The sequence below is a fragment of the Chrysoperla carnea genome, chromosome 4 (assembly GCF_905475395.1).
Source record: "Chrysoperla carnea chromosome 4, inChrCarn1.1, whole genome shotgun sequence".
Lineage (NCBI taxonomy): Eukaryota > Metazoa > Arthropoda > Insecta > Neuroptera > Chrysopidae > Chrysoperla > Chrysoperla carnea.
The window spans coordinates 32,089,341-32,108,774 of NC_058340.1; the positions used below are offsets into that span (position 1 = coordinate 32,089,341).

Genomic DNA, 19,434 nt, shown 5'->3' on the forward strand with positions numbered 1-19,434 from the left:
AATTAAAAATAATACACCGAGTTTGATCAAATGCCGATACAAAAAATTATTTGTAATATTTTGGAATCAAAAAGGTAGGTACATAATTTGCTTTCTATTATAGCGATAATAGCGATAAAGCTTTTTGGTCAAGATATTTTTTAGCCACAATTTACAAAATGAACTGAACAAATTTTCTTAAAATATAGCTAAAAACATACTCCATTAAATTAACTTTCAAATTAAAAAAAAAAAATTAAAATCCGTTCATCTTTTTAGGAGCTACGATGTCACAAACAAACAGACACACAAGCATAGGGGTCGAATTTATGGTTCCCTTTTTTTTTATAGTTAAAAACTATAAAAATCGAGTTCATTTGATGTGATAGGTGCAATTCAAGTTTTCCAGCATTAATTAAGATCTGAATAATAAATGAAAATCACAAAATTTAAAAAAAATTCGACAAATGTTTCGATTTTAGAACCCTAAACTCGCAATTGGAACACATTTAAGAACAATATCCATTAAATAATCTTTTTCTCTATAACTTTCACTAAACTGAATTTTTTCGGGTACGGAATCCTATACTCACACTGGAAGCAAAGCTAAGAACGCTCTGCATTAAATCTTTCAAACAACAGACAGGCAGACATATTATATGGATGAGTGATGGTATATTTAAACCAAATTTTTACAACACTTTTAGATTAAGTCTATAATTTTTAGTAGTAGTTAGGTATATAAAGAAAGAAAAAAACACTAAGAAAATTTTTATAAAACGTCGAAAGTTTTAAATGTTTATTTGTTTATAAAATATCGAAGAAAAAATTTTCAAGATGAATAAGATAGCAAAGCCCAGATCTCTTTCGCGTTTAAGATTAAATGACATTTTTTCAATGTTTCTTCTTTTGACTAAAGCCATTTTACGACCGTGGGACAGAAAGAGTGCTTTGTAAAATGATTAATACATAATTGAAATTTCATTAGTGGCTCTGCGACTTTTTTCGAAAGCGCTGCGTTCTCAAATGTGCACGATGAGCAGGGACTTTGTCATACACTATTACCACTTGATAACATTACAAATTAGGCAAAAATGAACTGCGTATTAGGTGAGGAATTTTTAAGGTCGTAAATAGAAGATTTCTCTACTTTAATACTTTCACTCTCAAACATCATTTAATAATGACGTAATCATATTATTTTTAAATAGCTAATGCATTAAGAAATAAATTTATATAAAATTATGTAGAGGTTAAGATTTCTAAAGATAAAGAATACATAATGCTCGAAATATTTGACTCATGCGCAGAACGCAAATCTGTTATCTGCAACGAAAAATTACCGGACGGTTAACGCGAGTGCTAACGAGTTAATACCCTTACCCTTTATGGTGTGGTCATACACACTTAACAATTCTCTAATTAAAATCAAAACATTAAATTAATTATTTGTTGTGAATGTATATATTCAGAATAGTTTTTGCTAATTTTATTTTGGTAATAATTTGATTTATACATATAAATTAAACACACACTTTGTTGATACTATCTATCATCAATATAAACTAAAACTAAAAACTTTTAATAGTTTATAATAGTTAACTTTTGTTTAGGTTCAGATACGAGCAGATAATTAATTTATGTTATACATTCCAAAATACATTTATACTTTATTATCGATAAATCAACAAATTACAAACTTTTGTTACACAGGTACTATCAACCTGTGTATATAATTATAAGAAAATAATTGCCTTGATTCTAAGGAATGAAATAATTCAATTTATGGTGTGGAGAAAATTGAATTATCCAAACTTTATATTTTCGAAAAAAATTTTTTTTGTTAGTTTTGTAATTAAATTGAGCCTCTGAACCGGTTATTCTGTTTACTCGGTAAGCTTTGCGGGTAGTTTTCGTATCCTCCAATGAGAGTAAGCAAGAAAGATATGTTCTGAGGTGAGACTAACTCACTTACACACAAATTAAAATCACTTACAAAAAAAAATACTTTTTCATATCAAAGTAACCCTCGCAGAAATTCAGAGATGATAAAACAGTAAGACTGAACCATTGATGAAATTGATTTAATAATTTAATCTATATTTTGTTCTTTCTCAACAAAAAAAAACATAAACAACTTTATTTTTAATCATTTTATAAACGTTATCACTACATATTTTCTATAATGTTCATTCTTAAAAAGATTCAGATATTTATATCATGTTTATATACAGGCTGTCCCTTCACTCGAAAACATAGATTAAGAGCGTATTCTTTGGCCAATTTTAAGTCGAAAGTGCCTTATATACTTTTGTCTGAAACCTAATAGTTAAGGAGGAATGGGCACTTTTGAATTTAACCAATACATTGTTGTGTAAAGTAGTTCAATGTTTTATTAATTAAAAATTTTTCTTCGTACACTACTAGAGGGACTATTTTCGACCATGTTAAGGATAGCTTTTTGGTTGGAAAGTTGTTGCTGTACGGGTCGTTTTGTATTAGCTTTAGGAAAATTACCCCTTTCTCCCAAATGACGGATGAACATTTAAGCACATTTGTTTATTAGGATTTCTTTGTATTCCCGCACTGAGGACAATATCCGTAAACAATTTCCGTGACAATATCCGTAAACAAGGTAAATATTGGGGTATTCTTGATTTGTAAACGTAGCCATTAAATTAATTTTAAAATTACAACAACCTTAAAAATAAAAGACTGCACATAAACAATCAAACGTCACCATAACAAGAATATCGAAAAATAATTACCTGACCTACCAGATTAATTTACTATAAAGTTTACTCCTCTTGACTATCATCGAGTCACGGGTCACTCTGTATATTTATTTAATACCTTATACACCATTACAAGTAGTTCAAAGTTGAACAAATTTTTGGCACAAAACCATATCTATAATATAATGACATACATTTTGGTGACTATATAATATCCTATCCTGTTCTACAGTAGATATGTCTCAGAAGTTCTTAACCACTTTTAATTAAGACATATCTCCTAAGTGGGATACAGATAAAATAATTCAAGCTAAAGTTATACGTATGAGGGAAGAGTATCTCATATAGATACTTTAAATTTAATCTTGGATACTCGATTTCGTTTCAGGTATAAGAAATAGAACAAATTTAAAATCTGTTGCACGAATATGAATAGATTTCACAGAAATTTAATGTAAAAATTTACTAAAACAATTAATTTTAAGTTTCAGCTCCAATTTCAGTTTTTAAGGGATGTTTTACAAAAAACGCTATTTGGCATTCAAAAACCCTATCTTATGACCAGAGTTAAAAATTCCAAGAGATTCTCATGTATAGATAAATTTCTACATTCAATTTCTGACAAATCTATTCATATTTCAAACACAAAAAATTAGTTTTTTTTTTTAAATTAACAACTTTCTAATTTAAAATTCTATTTCTTATCTGTAAAGAAATTGATTACTCCTTTAAGTGATCTTCAAAGTCCCATTCTAGAAGGGCATGAATTGCGCCATCTTCGATATAAACAGTTTTTGCTTGAAACATCTTTCTGTGTCTGACTTACCTTCGCAAAGAAGACTTGAAGGTTAGCTTAAGACTTCTGGAAAATACTGTACATTCAAGTTTAACATAGTTTCATTAAACACAAACTAAATATCCTGTGTAGAATACCTTTACAATACAAACATATTATAATGTGTAATATATATATTATACATTACATACGTAATTTGTTGGCAACGATTCTACTCTGGCCATGGACACATTTTATTTTATTTTACACGAATAGGTTTGTATTACGTTATATCATTTACATACAATATTGAGAGATTCAAAAATTTTGTAGGTGGAATAATCTTGTTTTTTATAAAATTCGATAAGTGTTCTTAAGATATGCGAAAATTAAGAAATTTTTATTCTGATTTAAATGAATTTAATTTTATAGACATTTATGTAGGAAAGTTCCTTGATGCTTTCGTATCCGATGAAATATTGCAATAGCAAAGTTATAGAAAGTAAAATTTAGTTTAATTTATTCTCTTTTTGTACGGGTATTCATGCTTACAGTTCAAATATTTACTGATAATATACCAAAATACAAAATTCTTTGAATAGTCGGTTTTCGATGACAAGTTTCTTAAATTACCTTCAATTACACTTATCGCATGGATATATTAATATTAAAGCTTTCTCAATCTTAAATAGTAAGAAGCGAATACAGGCGTTTCAGAACATTTATTTTAGTCCCTGAAATATAAAACGAATACTTGAAGACGATCAATACAACATTTAATCTTTTCAGTTTACTTTACGAAACAGTGTCAGAAGACGTATGTGAAAACCCTAAAGATTCTTTTATACAGTAACAGCTTTTATAAGGCTTAGGATGAATTAATTTTTTTCCTTGAATTATGATAACTAATGCGCTACTTATAAAAAAAAAGAGAAAATAAAGAGAAAAGCAACGTGCTAAATACATAAATTTGCTTAGGTTTTGAAGAATATAATACCGGAGTTTTACGCTTTTCTTGAAAATTGTTTCCTTAAAATAATATCAAATAACATACATTAAAGATATTAAGAAAACACTATTCGCTCCGAGCGTGAATTTCGTTTCCATGACAACGATACACTACTTTAATTATAGAATTAATGGATGCATATATAATTGTGTGGATTGCATTGAAAACTTACATTTAAAATTTAATATTCTTGTTTCACAAATTTAAATAAATAATTACGATAATTAACATTTGAAAAATAATATTTGTACAATTTGATTTCTTATTTTCACAATTTTTAATGCATTAAGTTTAATTAATTAGTGTTTTTCAATCATTTTAATTTGACAGTTTCTATATCATTAACATGTAAATAATTGCAAATTAGTCATAACAGCCCACTTTATCTCCAAAATTTTTCACTTAAAGCGCTGGCATCGATTTTATTATCCCTACCATGACTACGCACACAACGAATATCGTATATTAATTTATCGCATGTGTTTATCGGTTATGAAAGTCAACCAAAATGTATCAAAGTTCTAAATGTATATAAGGGGTGTTTTTTAAGAGGTTCACAACTTTAAATGAAAATAAAACAAAGAAAAATATTTTTAATATTAATGAATACAGCTTTATTTAATTAAAATAAAAAAAGAGTGTGATCGTGGGACTCCGTTCGAATTTAAACGTTAAATAAATACTTATATACAATTTTACTAACTTACTTTCTAAATCTGTATAATACATATAAGCCAATGAACCGATTTAAATGAAATTTGGTATAGAGATAGTCTAGAGCCTGAGAAAGGACGTAAGCTACTCTTTATGCAAATAAGGACTGTGAAGGGTTAAAATATGGGCAAATTTAAGGGGATGCTACTAAAATGTGATATGAACCGATTTAAATGTTTGGTACAGAGATACGAAATAGGGAATGCAAGTTTGTATGGAAATTACCCCATTTTTAAAGGTAGAAGCTTAACACTTTTTTTTTAGGCTTTTGATTAGATATAAATAAATACAACATTAGGAGATAAAAGGACAAAAAAGCTTAGGACCTAGAAAATAAAAATTTAGAAGAAATACAGAGTCATTACAAAATTTGAAATTGAAATTAACGCAATAAAGCAAAATAGGCGTTCATTTAGAAAGGTGAATGCAACAGAGGATATGATCGAGGCCACAGCCTTCAAGATATAGATTATTTCTCGTATAGAAAGCTTCATTATCACCGAGCAACATAGACTGTTTGCTAAAAAAATTAGGCTTCCTCTATTATATTATTATACTATTATTAGGCTATTCCAAAATAATAAAATCGACGAAATTGTGAAGAAAAGAAGGATAAGTGACGGTATACGAAGTTATAACACAATTATCTTTGTATTTAAAAATGAAGTTGCCCAGCGAAGCGGTTAGTTTACAGCTAGTACAGATATAAACTAATTAGTTACAATATTTTATGAAATAATTAACTTTATAATTTGTGGTTCGTTTAACACCTAACAGAATAGTAAGGAATTAGGTTAGTATCAAGTAGGCGAACATATAGTGATTGCCATGGATTTGGTACACGCTCACACACAAACAGCATACCTCACACTGTTACGTGACGATTTCTATGAGTTAGCTCACCATGACAACTCGCTTAGACAATCGATATGAAGATCAGTGACTTTAGATATCGTTAAAGAAGATAATCTTATAATCCATTTCATAAATAATAAAATTACAATAATTTGCAACTTTGATCAGGTGGTGTGCCTATTCCTTTTGAAATGACAAACTATTTTCTCCTGTAAAAACACTTGTTCAACAAACGAATGTTTCCACCCACTGATGTTAGCCTTTAAATAAAACATCCTTTATTAGATAAATAAATTTTATGTTCTTTTTGTATTGTATATATTCAGTATTTACACTGGGTAGAAAAGTGTACACTTTAACACTGTAATAATATTACTTTTTTCTCCTTACACTCAAAGTACTACACCAATGCGAAAATAACAAACTTATAGATATGATGTTACTATCTAAAATCTAATTAATGTGTAAAAATAAACTATACATCCTAGTATATATCTTCAAGAGAGATATCTTTTCTAAATATGCTAATGTTAAAATTATATCCTATATATATGCTTATTATATCTCTTATATGCGATATTATTATTTAAATGGGTTACTAGAAAGCTACTTTCTATATAGATGTAAGAAGTTTAATATTGTAACACTTCGGTCTCATAAGAAATTCCTATTGGGTATGAACAAGCAAGAAAGTTAAACATAGACATAAAAACTACTTGACACAAATGTGCAGGAACCTGAAAAACAGCCGATTATCTGAATTTACCAAAAAAGTTTTTCAAATATATCTATAACGCTTATATTTTTTATTAGACACAGCTTTTGGAGTTATGCCATGCTGTTACTAGAAACCTGGGTCTTGTACTAATTGGAAGTAGTTTTATGAAAGTTGCTAAAATACTTAGGGTAAACTGTTCTAAGAGTACGCAGTGAAGCTAGCGACCAAACGGTGTGCGACTTGAAGCTAATTTCAATTGTGCTTAGACCATCTAACAGTATGAAGGTGCGCCACGAAAAAAAATCGAAATAATAGTAAGACGGAATAATACAATCAAAATTGGTTGTAAGGGCAATGATGGGATCTACAATTTTGAAATGATCGCTATAATCGATGGTCGTTATAAGCGATATGTACATTTTATATTATTTTAAAAGTAAGTGCGTATGACCATATGTTTGTCGATATTGCTGACTAAATTCCAATGACAATTGATCGCTATAACCGTTATGGGAATTAATAAGATCCAAATAAAGTTAATCAGTCTCAAAATAAACTTTTTGCTAAGGTTCAAAATAGTGTAATGATGTAAATTTGTAGAAAGAAAAAGTATGAAGTACATTTATTGGACACTGTAGCCGATATGCCGACCTATAATTCCAAAGATTATCGATCGCTATAGCCGATATGTCGTTATAATGATGTTGTTAAAGACGATGCATTCATTTATGTGTTAAAATATAGATGTTTAGTCGGGACTTTTCAATTTCGTCGTTTTAAAACAGATTCGTTATTATATTCGACGTCACTATAATCAGTTTTGTATGTTGTCTGTACATGATAAAAAAGCTGTTAAACAGAAAAGGCACACTTCAATGAATTATGTATAAATACTTTTTAAATACACTGTAGTTACGGAATTCAACAAATATATCATCGTCACTAAACTAAATAATTCTAAAAACAATAAGCACATGTCTTAATATTTGATTCAGTGTTAGTTCTTCAATTACAACTACTAAGTATGCAAAATCATTGTTTCGTTACGATAATTTTATTGTTTCAACAACTACATGCCATTGTTGAGTTGAAGTGTGTGTTTTTTGTGTGTGCAAAGTTTTAAAATGAATCTAAAACCAAATACAAATGTGAAATCATTTGATACACGTTTATCAAATGAAAGTGTTTTTCGTCAATTTTGGGATTATGTTGTAATTTCTGCATTACCTGTAAGTACAATGCCATCCGTTTATTTTTAAACCTTGACTTATTTATATAAACAAGTGTTTTTTGTGAAATTTCTATGGCATGGCCATTTATCTATTGGAGAACCTGCGTATGATGGTTGTAGATCACAAACGGGTTGGCCAATTTTGAAGCATGTTTTTTATTATTTAATCCAGATAGTCCTTTACTTGAAAAAAAATTAGGTTTATTTAGAAAAATTCAATAATTCAATTATTTTCCTAAATTTTAAGGAGCCACTTATATTTTTACAAACAATAATCGGAGAAGTTTCAGTTACCACTAATTCCTTAATTTATACTTTGAAGTTTTCAAATCAAGAGTTCAAAAACAGTCACATCTTGCTTTTCGTTGTATCGTGGCTTGAAAGGTTAACAAAACTTATATCACCATCTTGATACTAATTTTAGTATTATATCGGTTTTTGTTTTATGTTGCATTATAGCGTACACGTGGCTCGAAATTCATTATTTAAACGAAATGTAATACTTTTGAATTTAAATTTTGTTCTTCTGGAATAATAATCGTAAAGATATTTTCTTGACGTATAAAGATATTTGAGGTTAATTTTTGTTAAATTTATAGATTTGAGCTGTTAAAGTTTGCGTTTTTAACATATGTAAATCCTATATTGGAGTGTTTTTAATGATATGCTTTATTATGTGACAGAGCTAAGTTTTTTAATATTTATTTAGAAAAGTAATATTCATTAGTTAAAAGCATGAAAAATATTTTCCTATAATGAAAATTATAACAAGCGCCACTCGTTTTTCCATAAAATACATTTAAAGTGATGAAATGAATGGAATTTGTGATGTTATTGCTTCTATAAGTGACTTTCTCTACATCTTTTGGCATCAATGTTTCAAAAACCATGATATATATCAAACAATTTTACTTTAAATTTTCGCCTAAAGTTCTAACAGAATCCACCATCAAAATTTGATCGTAAGTATTAAGCTTGAAAGTACAGATGATAAAATATACAAACTTAAAATTCTTCAAAAAATAGAAAAAAACAAAATTACAAAATTTTTATTTCGTTGGTCAGTTTTTCAGATTTACTTCGTTGATCAGATGAGAAGGTTTTCCGAATTACACTTATTTTTCCAAATTTAACTAATTTTTATTTAATAAAATTTTTTTTATTTATTTTTTTGTTAAAATTTTATTTGTTTTTCTTTCAATAAATTATTTCCTATTTTCAAATTGTAATTAAAAATTTACATTGAGATAATTGATTCTAATTTTCAGTGCACATAATTTTTAAATTAAAAATGTATATTGTAATTAATTTTGATAAATGTTTGTGATAAATAATTTATAATAATTAGTTATAAAGCTTTCATTCGTTTGTTGACAAATGAATTTTTCGTTGGTTTAACGTTTATTAATCTATAAAATAAAAAAAAATTATGAATTATTCATGAACTTGTTTGTGAAATATTGAGCTTGAAACATCTGTGTAATTGGCCATTAAAAATTGATAGCACATTGTTTTTTGGACATGATGCTTTTTGCGTAAATTATAAACTTTAACTATTTAGTAAAAGAAGGCAAGAGACAGCAAAAGAAGACAGGGTCGCCCAATAAGAAGATGGGAAGATGAAATACGCCTCACTCTGGGACCTTTATTGGACAAGGGTTGTAGGAGACAGAATACAGTGGAGACAGTTGCAGGAGGCCTATGCCAAAAGGCACATCGAATTGAGAGATACTATAAAAACTTTTAAGAAGTGGCCTACAATTCGGAAAAGAAAGGCTATTATTATATTATTATTATTTAGCAAAATAAACGATAACATTTTTTGTTTCTGATAAAAGGTCTGTGAAGTTTGAACGTAATTTAATTCTCAGTGTGCATGCCTTGAGTAAAAAAAGTCAACCTTGTGAGAAAAGTCGGTATCCCTGTAGTCCCTAATGTTTTTTATCCTGACGACAGGGCATAGCTTTTAACTACTTTTTATAATTTGACAAACGAGGTATCGTTGAAAACGTATTGATCGGCCACTGGTTATTGACTATGTAGCGTCATATTAAATTGGCCTAAAGTCATGAACTTAAAACCAATTTTAATTTAACGGTTATGTATGAAATGAATCATTACAATCGTGAAACCTCTTGCGCATCTTGTGTAAAAATGTTTATTCTTAAAGGGCCCCCCACTGTAATGACAATTTTATTTATCTTATTAAACATTTCAGATGACAATATTTTCTGATTTTCATACTTTTGAGAGCGTGATTTTGTAGTCGTGGGGGATTTTTTTTTTTGTACTTTATTTACACCGGTCAAATTTCTCCTACATTTTTACTTTATTATATTATAAATATAATATTACTTTATTATATTATAAATTTAATATTACTTTATTCTATTATAAATTTAATATTACTTTATTATATTATAAATATTGCGATCGAAAAAAAAATCGATATCGGGGTTTCAACGGAAATACACGTTTTGAGGGTCCCTGATTCCAAAAAAGTGGTTTTTAAAAAATTTTGCGTCCGTCGGTATGTCGGTATATCTGTTACCAAGCTGGAGCCTTCAATTTTCAACCGATTTTTCTCAAACTCGGTACATAGGTTCTGTTTGGTGATAATTCCAGATGATTTTTTCATTTTTTTCCTAGGCCTTTTATCAAGGGTACTTCCGTCTAGGCCAAAACAAGATTTCTGGGGTTCTCTCAAAAACGGCTCTAACGATTTCGATTAAACTTGGCACAAGGCTAGACCAAGGTCCTAGATTTGATATAACTCTCCTCCCCCTGAAGCCGTAAAGCTGGAGGGGATGAAATCGTCAAAAGTGGTCAAATCAGACCTACCCAAAATTGATCAAATATAATTTAAAATGTCTTTTTAAGTAACTTTTGTAACTTGGTAATCTTTGCTTAACCTCACCCTTACCAAACTACATACATCCTTTTAAATATTATATTAAATCCTGTAAAATAATTCTTTGGCTGCTTTCAATAAAAATATGACAAGAACAATATATCAATTTTATAATATAATAAAGTCTTGCCCGATATTTCGGACCGTTTATCATTGACTATTATCATTATGTAAAATGAAGGTAAATAATACTTTTGTTGTTGTTTTTAACATCCTCATATTATTAATTAACTAATCCAAAATTAATAAACAATAATAATAATTTTATGTAACATACAATCAATACTTAAAGTACATTATTACATACACATTTTAAATCAAGATTAGTTCCTACATGTAGATTAAAACCAGTTTGCAATTTATATTACAATATCAATATTGATCCGAGCAATTAAATTTTAAATATGTTTCTCATAAATGTGAAGTTTGGTGCCAAGTACTCGTACACTCTCTGTGTTTAGCTAGCTTTATTCTACAAGTTGACCTGGTATATAATTTAGATTCATTATATTAAACTCAAAGAGAACAGTTGCCACAATTTTCAACAAATTAAAAAATATTTTATGTAACAAATTGATTGAGTTTTAACACTAAAGAAGAAATTTATACAGTCGTGTATATGGTCAATTTTAAATGATGGTTATGAAAGTTTGACAATAAAAAAAAAGAGAAGTGTCGTGGGACACTTATTAGTAGGTAGGAACTATATTCCTTTCGTATCTTGGTAAATTATAAATGTTGCGCTTACTTTTTTATTTACAAGATATTTTTCTGAAACGTATTAATTTTAGAATTCAAATATTTGTTTGATTCGTTATAGAATTAAATTTTATAGCTACTTTTATTTTTTACTGTATGAAATAATTGTAGTATTAGTTTAAAAAAGACATACTTCTGATTTAATAGTCAACCGAATATGTATGTACATTACGCTTGGTTTGATTGAGATATTCATTATGACATAACATAAAAATTGCATTGTAGGTAATCAATTTTCTCAAAATTCGTTGGCAAGCTGAATCGATTCAAAAAGTTCCTTAGGTAACCTACATATTGGTTTTTGGGGTCGTTTTTTTTTGTTGCACTTTTTTGGTTTTTCCTCCTAACCAGCAAACAAATCAGATCGATAACGTACGATAGGGAACATAGTTTCAAAAATTGAAACCTATGACCTTAATGATCCATTTCTAACGCCTCTTTAATTTTGTAAATGGAGGTTTAAGTAATCAAACGACAGATATGATTAATTTTAAATAGGATTATTAGAAATGAATGTATGATAAATTCATGTATAATATTGCGGTGCCTCTAATCATAAGGATTATTAGTTAAATAACTAATGGACTATCTATTCGCACCGTGCGTGAGGAGGCGTTTCCATGGTAACGATACACTACTTTAATTATAGAATTGTATGGGTGCATATATAATTATATGGATTGCATTTATAACTTACATTGAAAATTTAATATTATTGTCTCACAAATTTAAATAAATAATTATGATAATTTACATTTGAAAAATAATATTTGTGCAATTTGATTTCTTATTTTCACAATTTTAATACATTAGACAATTAATGCAAAATTTGACATTTTCTATAAGATTAACATGAAAAGAACTACAAATTAGTCGTAACAGCGTCCTTTATCGCCAAAATTTTTCGCTGGAAGCGCTGAGATCGATTTTATTGCCCCTACCATGATTACGCACACAACGAATATATACCTAACCATGTTTAAAAATGCGATGACATTAAAAAACATTATAGTTTTATCTATCTCGTGATATATATTTTTAATTTTTTTTTTTATAAATAATAAAAATATTTTTAATATCACCATTTACTGATTAACTGAACTGAAAAACCAACAAAAAAATTATGGTTTGTTAATTTTGTAATTTAGTTATAGGAACAAAAAAATTATTATGAAAAATTATATCTAAAGGTTTTGTTAAAATTTTTCAGTTATTTGGATTTTACGTAAACAAAATAATAACAATTCGTTGAATTTGGAATCGATAAGTTTTTTAGGTATAGTGTTATACAATTATTTAGTTATTTAATTATTTAATATTTAATAGTCATTTTATGTGTATAAATTTTCAACCCTTAATCAATCTCAGGAACTCTGCATCCAATCATTAAATTAACCTAATTTTTATACTTTTTTAATCAAAATTACCCCTTCCACTGTGCGTTTTTCTCGATTTTTTCAAAGGGTACGAAAATCAGGTGCATTAGATGGTCGAATAGTTTTTGAGATATGGACTAAAATCGATCCAAATATTACGATATTTCAGAAACTCTGCATCCAATCATTAAATTAACCACATTGAGACCTTTTGAAAGTACTTTTCAGCGATATTTGGTGAAAAATTTATCAAAATTTTAGAAAGTTTGAGTCTCTCGAAATTTAATTTCGTGTGATAAAGACAAATAATTATATTTTGAGTTTTTATTTCATTCAATTTATTTTCCATATAATTTTCAATCATTTCAGTATATTTTTCGTTTTTCAATAATGTGTTCACTTAGAATCCTAAACAAAAAAGCTCAACCTTGATTAAATCTTTTTTATTTTTAAATGCCTTTTATATTATTGTCTGAAGTATGGGAAAGAGCGACCGTTTCTATATAAAAAACAAGTGAAAACAAACAATTGACTGAGTTAATATTAGAAATACCATGTATAGACAGTGTTGATAACTCGATCAAATTACACATACATACATGTCACACATAGATTACTAATATTTCCATCTCATACATACTATAAAATTTACGCCTAATTTGCGCCCTCACGGCTAAACAGTGATGTTAACGAAAAAATGTTTCAAACAAAAGTTGGTTTTTTTTATAAGGAATATTTTTTATATTTAAATTTTCGTTCTATCTCTTATGGTTTACAAAATGGGTCCTACGGACCCAAGACAAAATTGACCTATCTTGCTCATTTACGAACTTGACCTCACTTTTTAAGTCTTGAGTACGCTGTAAAAATTTCAGCATGATATCTTTTTTCGGTTTTGAGTTATCGTCTCCACAGACGGGCGGACGGACGGACAACCGGAAATGGATTAATTAGGTGATTTTATAAACACCTATACCAAAATTTTGTGCGTAGCATCAATATTTTGAGGCGTTACAAACTTGGGAGTATACCTTGCATATTACATATATGCAAGGTATAATAAATAAATCAAAATAATTCCATGAAGCTAAGCGAGCATAGCTACTGTACTTCAGATGTTTTGAAAATCGTGTTTATCTTGGTATAAATCCACCATATCATAAACAGTATAATATTTAAAACATTATTTTAGCTAGTTAAGAACAATAATTCTCATTCATGATGTAGAATTCGTACATTTGACTAATGTATTATAGAACTAAAAATAAACAGTCGATAACAAAAATAAATATTACTATTTTCTATAAAATATTACTTTTAAAATTCAAGGCTATTACATTTGAAAGCATACACACTTATGTCTGATATTTATTAGTTTGAAATTTATTTGATTGCAATATTAATGAATGGTATATAACGAAGGAGAAAAAATCAAATAGCTAAAAAAAATTACTGGTTTCAGAAAATATGGTCTTAATATCGTAAAAAGTAAATATTTTTTGGATCTAAGGAAATTATAAATACTTTCGCCCTATTTGCTCAGTTGATTAAGGCGTAACCAATTCCGTCCGCGGTATGCTTAGGGTAGCGGGTTCGATTCCCGTCGTCGACAAAACAAAATTAATTTAATTAATATTTGTGATGGACTGGTGTAGTGCATGGTATATGCATGAAGGAGGTGCACTCTGCCTCTGGAATTGAGAAGCTGATAAATGAAATTATCAGCGGAAAAGGTGATAAAACACATATATGGTATCACAAGCCTGAGTGTGTCCTTCGTGGACAGCTCTATAGCCTTAGTGTGTCCTTCGTGGACAGCCAATATAACCTAACGTAAGCTAACCTATATACTTAAATTATAGCTACAATATTCATTTTAGTATTTTTTTGATTCAAGAAAATAGTTACTTACTTTACTTTAATTTTTAAACAGTCAATTACTTATTTTCTTGAGTATTTAGATAATTTATTGAAGATTCGATCGATTTTACTGCGCTATCTATGAACATCATTGTAAAGCACAAATTAAAGATTTCTGTAAAAAGTTAAATGTGATACATATTATGGCCCTCAGTTCAACCAGGCTTTTCTGATATTCTCAATGCATTATGACTATTTTTACATTTAACAAAAAAATTGAAAACTGTATATATTTTTACCTGTATAGAAGAATCCCTATCCCTTGTTCGAATATTATGGCATCAGTGAGCCCAAGAAGGTGAAGGCTATTACGCGGTGGTCTTAAGGTACTTTAAACCGAGCGATATGGGCGGATATCATGCAAGTAAGAGCAGGTAAATTAGGTATTTAAACTAGTGAAAACAAACAATTGACTGAGTTAATTGTTGAAAAGCCATGCATAGACAGTGTTGATTACTCTATCACATTATACATACATACATGTCACACATACACAACTGATATATCCATATAATACTGAGTATACAATTTGCGCATAATATGCGCTCTCACGGTAAACAGTGATGAAATGTTTCAAACAAAAGTTGGTTATTTTTAAGGAATATTTTTTACATTTATACTTTTGTTCTATCTCTAACGGTTTACAAGATGAGTCCTACGGACCCAAGACGTCCTGAGTACGCTGTAAAAATTTCAGCTTGATATCTTTTTTCATTTTTGAGTTATCGTATTGACAGACAGACAGACAGACGGACAGATAACCGAAAATGCGTTACAAACTTGGGACTAAACTTAGTATACCTTGCATATTACATATATGCATGGTATAAAAATAAACTGTCCTCGTCATTGTTTATAAAAATATTAATTTAAAAAGCTTTTTTTAATAAGGAATTTCATATTCCTTAAATTGGTATTAAAATACAACTGTTTTTGTAACTATTTCTAATATTTCTGAGCAGAAAAGGCCCAAAATTAATATGGTTGGCTCGCGATAGTGATGAAAACTGTTTTTATTGGATTTTACCCATATGCCACCAAAAATTTTCTTAATTGTTTCCTGAAAGAGTGTTATTGGTCGAATAATCTGTTTATAAATGACTGTAGTATTACACTAATATCAGTGAAATATATTAATCAGATAACAGTGGTAATACTTCTAAACAAAGGGGTTTTTAAATTCATTTCACTATATAGTAAATAAATAACATTTAAAGAATTCTTTCGTTTATTTTTTGTGACACTTTTCATATTTATAAACTGTTACTAATTTATATAAAGTACAATAGGTGAACTGTTACAAAAGATAACTTTATAGGTCAGTGATGGTAGTTTAGGGTTTAGTACCGATTTTATTGCCAAACAATTTATGAAGCACAATTTAAGTTATGATTCGCTTTCAAAATTAATCGCAGATAGATAAAGAACGTTGTTATAGAAATTAAATCACCCTTAATCAACATTGCCGAATAGTTCGCCTTGAAAGCTTGTATTCGACCTGATCGTCGATATTTTAACAAGTACAAGTTACTCGTTAACAAGTACATTCGACGGCGAATGATTGCTAGTGTAAACAAGTCGTGGGTAGAGTCTGGTGTGACTCTTCAGGTCCTCACGAATAACTTCCCAGCATATAAAAAGTTAAATAAAATAAGTTTAAAAAAAAAAACACGTATTGCCGTTAATACGCTTCGATCGTCACCTCAACGAAGTGGATATTATTTTTTTTCGCGCGGTATTCTTTTCGGATTATTTGTCTTTAATACGCTTCGATCGACTTCGTTGAGGTATCGATCGAACACCTCAACGAAGTCGATATAAATTTTATCGACGAAGAAAAAAACGTCTACGGACGCACATACGAACAAACACACGCACACACACATACTTCTCCTCCAAATTGATGTTAATGCCTTATCCTAGCCATGAAACGTAAAGATATGTTGAAAATTTCAATTCGAAAATCGGTCCCATTACAGCTATTTCCTATAGTGGGAAGTTATCATGTTACAAATTCTATCTTATTTTTTTAAATCAATTTTCAGCGAAACTACTTTATCAACACCAAACCTACTTGAATGCACCCTCCTTCGTTAAAAATCAGTTTTAAGTAGATTAATTTCTACAACAGAATTGATTAATAAAGTATTAATTTTTTTTTTTAATGAAGGTTTTTTACAAAAATATTTTTTTCATATCTGTATTACAATTGAAAAAAATCAATCCATTTAGTAACTTTTACTGGAGACATATTTTCTTTGACTTACTTTTGTGGCAATTCTTTTTTGTTTCGAAAAGTTTCAAACTTTTTCTTACGGTACACTAAACGTTATTTTATATGTTCATGTTTAATCGATCTTTTAATATTGCCATTGCATAGTCAATAGTAGAGGAATATGAGGTGTTATTCGAATTTATTGTGTATACATTTAATAGTTTCCAACTTTTTTTTATGGTAATTATACTACTTTTTTTCTAACTAAATGTATAATGGATACATTTTTATTTAATGTAGAATTCATTGATTTTCAATTTACAAGATAAAATTGTTGCAGATACAAATCAAAATTATCATAGACTAGGAGTTACCCACCCGATATGCTATTTAATTCAATTTTCAAAACAAATAATGCCATCGTCAGCCTTGTCTTCAATTATCCCACCTCCAAAACACTCGCAATAATCGATAATCCCAACTTCAAATGCAAATCCACCGAATGCTATCGTTCAACTCACTTTCTATCGCTTTGCTCGCTCCGTAAACACCAACTTTACTTCAATTCTCTTCCTTCAGCCATGGAGCTCGCTGTGTTCGCAATTTAGTATGCATTGGCAAGTCCAATCATTGAGTCGAATTCTGTTCACAATTTCATGTGGTTTAATATTTTTCCGAGAACTTCTAACTCTTTTTCTTAAATTAAAGTAGTAAGAAGTTACTTCTTATAACATCAGCTATCCACCAGGGAAATTTCCGTCAAAAACAGTTAAGCAGTTTCGAGATTAACTGGGACAAACAGAAAATAAAAATAAAAATATTAATTGGTTTTTCATATTAGGTCTGGCTAAACATTAATATGCATTGAGTAAAAAGCTATTGATATTACAAACAGACACTTAAATTTTTTTTTATTTGTATAGATTACTCATTATTTACTACATTCTAAATTTTTCATGTCATTTGACGAGATTTAATCGAGTTTTTGATCTTCGTTGATGTCATTTCACGATAAATATTTATGAAATACGTCAATTTGTGTTTACGATGTTTGAAGTAATCAAATTTTGCTAATCTAAAATGTGGAATGTATCGGATTTAGATCTAAATTCATAAAATAATAGGTCACGGTAATTAAAGTCAAAATAAAAAGTAATTTTAGATATTTCAATAAATTTGTGTGTATTTTCCATATCATATTATGAATTAAGAGCCAGGCCAAAACAATTCTTTCAATTTACTAAAGCTAATCATTTGAGGATGGAGGGTGGTTATAGTAGTTGTGTACACACATACTTCGGTCAGTCAAGCGAACGATACAACAGAGATCAGATATATGCTATCGAAACGGTTGGGATTTCCGTGGTATTTAAATGATACACTAAAGCTGAAAATTGTTATACAGATTGTATATTGCATGTAAATAACAGTTATGCCTGTCAGTCAGTTAGGTATGAGAACAGAGCTGGTCAGTCAGTCCTAATATATGTACAATAAATAAATAAGTTTTAGTTGATTATGATTTTTTTAACACGAATATAAAAACGTAGTAAGTAATACCCAGTAATGAATATTTATTACATTTTTTTTTGTCTAACACGAAAATTAAGTAATTGACATGAATTGAGTTTGGCAGGGTATATAACTAAACTTCATTTAATATCATTATTAAAAAATTGTAATTTGTTTATTTTATAAATGGAATTAGTTTTATTTTTTGTACATTAAATTTATTCAAAAAAATTAACGTAAAATATTTTTTATAATAATGTAAAAAGCTTTTATAAAGTTCTTGAATAAACATTTTTTTTTTATATTTTAAAAAAATTAAGTGTTTTTTTATGTGTGGGAAATATATGTGATATAATACAGTCTAGTACTTATTTGTGTTCATTTTTCATTCAAATTCATTTTTCATGTAAAAAAGAGTTACTAAACTCTAAATTTTTATATTTATTACAAAAAACCTGTTTTAACAGCGATGGTACAATAAACAAGTGAAAACAAACAATTGACTAAGTTAATTGTTGAAATACCATGTATAGACAGTATTGATTACTCTGTCATATTACACATATTACATACATGCCACACATATATATAGCCATAACAAGCATACTATACAATTTGCGCATAACTTGCGTTCTCACGGGTAAACAGTGATGTTTACGAAAAAATGTTTCAAAAAAAGTTTTATTTTTTTATAAGGAACATTTTTTACATTTAAACATTTGTTC

The 19,434-nt window shown here is 28.5% G+C and overlaps 1 protein-coding gene across 2 annotated transcripts in view; it reads left to right on the top strand.

Moving 5' to 3' along the window:
- The first annotated feature begins 7,991 nt into the window (after positions 1–7,991).
- The window catches only part of LOC123299077 (transient receptor potential cation channel trpm), a 160,910-nt gene continuing 149,467 nt past the window's right edge, over positions 7,992–19,434 (top strand). For both annotated transcript variants that reach the window (XM_044881284.1, XM_044881285.1), the window contains exon 1: positions 7,992–8,014. The gene's annotated coding sequence lies outside the window, so the exon portion shown is untranslated. The remainder of the gene's footprint in view (positions 8,015–19,434) is intronic.